This window comes from Pongo abelii, chromosome 10, assembly GCF_028885655.2.
Source record: "Pongo abelii isolate AG06213 chromosome 10, NHGRI_mPonAbe1-v2.0_pri, whole genome shotgun sequence".
Lineage (NCBI taxonomy): Eukaryota > Metazoa > Chordata > Mammalia > Primates > Hominidae > Pongo > Pongo abelii.
Genome location: NC_071995.2, coordinates 101,196,372 through 101,201,166, shown reverse-complemented (window position 1 = coordinate 101,201,166; position 4,795 = coordinate 101,196,372).

Below are 4,795 nucleotides of genomic sequence, written 5' to 3'. Positions count from 1 at the left end.
TTTCACAATAGCTTCAATGAATTGAATCTAAGATGAGCAGATTCCTCTCACCAAGGTAACAATTAATTTACAAGGAGACTTGTTGACGCTCTTGGAATCCCTGCATTCGATTTGAGAATAAAATGGGCATTTTTTGCTTATATCCCTAAGTGTGATATTAAGCAAGGTGTGGACATTTGGTTTTGTCTGCCCAGCATCCAATTTTCCTTCCTAGTGGTATCTTATTTCCGTTCAGGGAGATTCTGTTATAATGGATTGTTGGGAGTGTGTGGGTATCCTAAAAAAAAACAGCCTTATCTTCCACCAGTCAGTGACAGAGTGTGTGATCAACCTATGCCAATCAAACTTTGCTTCTAGGACTACCATGGATCTTGACCAGACTGACAGCAATCGGCATGAGGTGGGGAATCAACAGTTGGTAGTCACTGGTTTTCTCATTTCACAGTAGCAACCTGTTCGGGCAGTTCAATAATTCCTGCTGCCTTGCCCCCTTGACCTGCCCAGATTCCACTACCTATCAGTCTCCAACTTGCTAGCTTTCTCTTACAAATGGTAAGTACCCTATCTCCTTCTAGCAAATTCCTTTTCTGCTCAAGTTTTCTAGAGCTGTTTACTATTACTTGTCGTATAGGATCCTAAGTGCACAGAGTACCAAGTAATAATTGTCATTGATTCTTTTTTATTTTCAAGAAAATAAACACACATGATACAGAAAAATACCACCAAAAGTAAGAATTACACAATGATAATTTGTCCACCTCGCCATTCCTCCATCAAAAAAAAAATTATCACCTATCTTGGGTTGTCTAATAAAAATTATGTCTGAAATAAATTAAATCAAATGGCTGTCAAAATTTAGAAAGTATTCAATGAAAGGAAATTCATAAAACCTATATCAAAAATTTAACTGAGGAGGTATAGACTAGAAGTTTCTATTCCACAAAAAAATGATTTCGAATCTCTTAATAGCTGAGAACTTTTATAAATATTTGTAGCTGGGTGCAGTGGGTCACTTCTGTAATCCCAGCACTTTGGGAGGCCAAGGCGGGTGGATCACAAGGTCAAGAGATCAAGACCATCCTGGCTAACACGGTGAAACCGCGTCTCTACTAAAACAAAAAATACAAAAAATTAGCTGGGTGTGATGGTGTGCACCTATAGTCCCAGCTACTCAGGAGGCTGAGGCAGGAGGATGGCTTGAACCCTGCAGGTGGAGGTCGCAGTGAGCCGAGATCGCACCACTGCACTCCAGCCTGGACGACAGAGTGAGACTCCATCTCAAAAAAAAAAAAAAAAAAAAAAATTGCCTAATGGCTTGAAAGGCACCAAGAAGAAACAAAATCCCTGTGAGTTGAGACCTTATAGATTACAGTTGCAGTTGGTGGCCCCAAATTGTTTGAGGTTAAGAGGATTTATGATTTATAAAAGACTAGCATTGTTAGCCTTTGCATAAAACAGCTACATCTCACAGGCTCATTTTTACTGGGAACAGTTCACTGGAGCCAAAATGATATACAAAATGAAATGCCAGCCTCTATACCTTGTTCAAATGCCTTTGCCTTTCAGGCCAAGTCATGTTAAGTGGAAAAAAAAAATCAGTTAGAAACTTGGGAAGTAAACTGGTATTTAATACAATTCCATCAGATCATTTTCTTTCTCCCTGAACTCCTACTCACTGAAGAAATCTTAATTAAGAAGAAAGCAGAGATTTTGTCTAAATGCATATGTGATGTATTAAATATCTGAAAGGCCATTTGCATGCTGACTTCATATGTGGGCCAGGATGGAGCACCAGGCTGTAACGAGGCTCAAGGGCAGCTTGAAGCCATCACTGCTGAATAATGGTTGCTGTTTTTTTAAAACTCTCGGAGGTTCACATTGTAGGTTCCCTTCCAGTTTCCAGTGGTATGAGAGACACCGCCAGTATAAATCTTGTTGTCGCAAAAGAACAAGTTATAGTATACATTCAACCACACACATACAAAAACTTTCAAATAACATTAACTTAAACCCACAAAACCAAGAAGAGTCAGAAGCAAAGCTGAAACTCTGTCCTTAAGTCACCCTCATTGTGTTTAGATCTTGAAGAATCTCAAACTCATCACAAGGTATCACCAGGGCTGTGTCTACACAATACTAAGACAATAAGTCAAATTGGCTTTAAAAAGGAAAAAAAAAAAAGAAAAACAAGAGAAAAAATATCATAGTTCAAGTTGAGTTGACAAAATACAAACCAGTCTCCTTTTGTGATTTTTTTTTCATCTTAATATGTGGACCTAGACACCCTGTCCAATCCCCATAGAGTACCAAATGCTTAAAGAAATAGAAGGGAAGACTAAGCCTGGAGCAATTTGAAGATTTCCTCCCTAGCATCATGGGTTCTTCAGAAAGACTTTTATGAAAAATAAAAAGTGTTACTATTATCTGCCTCTGGTATGCATATTGTCTCTTTGTTCATTCAAGAGTCAAGTCTTCAATTTTTCCAGGGTCACTTGATCTGAGTAGTTAGGAGACCTGGCTGTTCTTGGAAATGATTCTGAAGAACTATAGGCATTGTCAAATCTCAGGCAGAAATGCCGTTTGTGAAACTGTAAGTGTAGGTAGTTAAGGGCCTGTGTTTTAGAACCAGACAGACCTGTGTTTCAAACCCAATCCGGTAATCCCTTACCAGCTGTGTGACCTGGGGCAGGGAGCTCACCTCTCTGAATGGTGGATTTTGCACCTATAAAATGAATCAAGGAACACCCACCTGGCAGGGCTGTCATGAGGATTAAGTGAGAGACTCATGAGGCTCTGAGCACTGTGCCTGGTGTGTGGTAAACCTTCAGTAAATGGTCCCTATATCTGTGAGCATCAAGCATTTCCAAAGGGAAAAAATAAGACAAAAACTCTTTAAGATCAAGACGGGAGGAGGCTGAAAGTTTCTAGATGCAAAAAGAATTTGCTTTCCTGATACATAAAATAACTTTCACACAGGGAAGAGGCTGCAGAAGTGAATCATTCATTCCACAAATATGCCAACTATGCACCAGGCACTGGGGAATTTGAAGATCAGCAAGATAGAAATGGTCCCTGCCCTCCAGAAAATAACAGTCTAGAGGGGATGCAGACACAGAAACAGGCAATTACAGCAAGGAGTCTGGTCAGGGTCCCATCTCTCTTACACAGTGCCCTGGTGCCCATCCCCACCACCCACCCCCAGAAACCACATCAGAGCCCCATCCTGTGCTCACATCCCACTTCCTGCCAATCCAAAAAGGAGACTTGAAATCGTTGACCCTGACCTTCCCGGGCTACAAGTTCTAATAAGATGAGCACTCCAGCTTCCAGCCAATGACTGAGCTTTAGAGCTCCACCTTCCTAGACTGCTGTTATGACCTGAATGTTATGAGCTAAATTGTGTGTTCCCAAAATTTATATGTTGAAGCCCTAACCCCTAATCCCTCCAAACGTAACTGTATTTTGGCCTTTAAATAAGTGATTAAAATAAAAATGAGGCCATTAGGATGGGATCTAATCTAATGTAACTGGTGTCCTTATAAGAAGAGAAAATTTGGACACACAAACAGAGATACCAGAGGTGCTCACACACACAGGGAAAAGGCTATGTGAAGACGCAGAAAGAGGATGGTCATGTTTAAGAAAAGGAGTGAGGAACTATAAGGAATAAAAATACGTTGCCAGGAAAAAAAGCATAATATGCAGAATTATGAAGTTTTAGAGCTGGAAGGAAACTTTTTTTTTTTTTTTTTTTTTGAGATAGAGTCTCACTCTGTCACCAGGCTGGAGTGCAGTGGTGCAATCTCAGCTCACTGCAACCTCCACTTCCCAGGTTCAAGGGATTCTCCTGCCTCAGCCTCCGGAGTAGCTGGGACTACAGGCATGTACCGCCACACCCAGCTAATTTTTGTATTTTTAGTAGAGATGGGGTTTCACCATGTTGTCCAGGATGGTCTCGATCTCTTGACCTTGTGATCCACCCCCACTTAGCCTCCCAAAGTGCCACGATTACAGGTGCGAGCCACCACGCCTGGCCAAGAAACCTTCTTACAGGAAATGTTTTTATTCCTTTCATTTAACAGATGTGTAAACTGGTATCTAGAGAATTTAGGTGATTTGTCCAAGATCACAGACATGACTAGAACTAGAACTGAAACTAGAAGCCAGGTTCCCTAACCCCAAGTCTATTAAACATCACACATTGCTCTACCTTTTCTCTAATTATTTTGATACAATAATTAACTTACATAAAAATACCTCATATCTGAACTTCCGGTTGAATTGCTGTTTATATAAGAATGTATTATAACTATTTTAAAAGCATTTCTGTAGTAGGCAAAACGTAAAAAGATGTAGAAATGTGGCCATGTACATGCCCAGTGTTTCTCTTTTTATCATTTCTTCATTCATCCTTTGGTCTCCTGCTATGTGTTCAATGCTGTGCTTAATGCAGAAGAAAACAAGTAGAAGATACAGTCCCAACTTATAAGGAGTTCTGTGCACACACTAGTTGGGAAGACATTTCTGTAAGTAACTGTTCAGTTGGTTACTTAGCAAATATATGACAAGCCCCTGCTCTGTACTAGATACTCTGTTAGGTTCCAGAAATGCAGTGGTGAGTTCGGGTGAGGTTAGGCTGCTGTAACAAAGAGAACCAAAGTAATCCAGTGGTTTAAAGACTGAAGTAAATGACTTCTTCGTATAATAATTTGAGGTAAGTGTTCAGGTTGGTGGGTAGCTCTACTTCACTTGGTCCTTTGGGCCTACATCCCTCACCCTCTGCCATCTCCTGAGG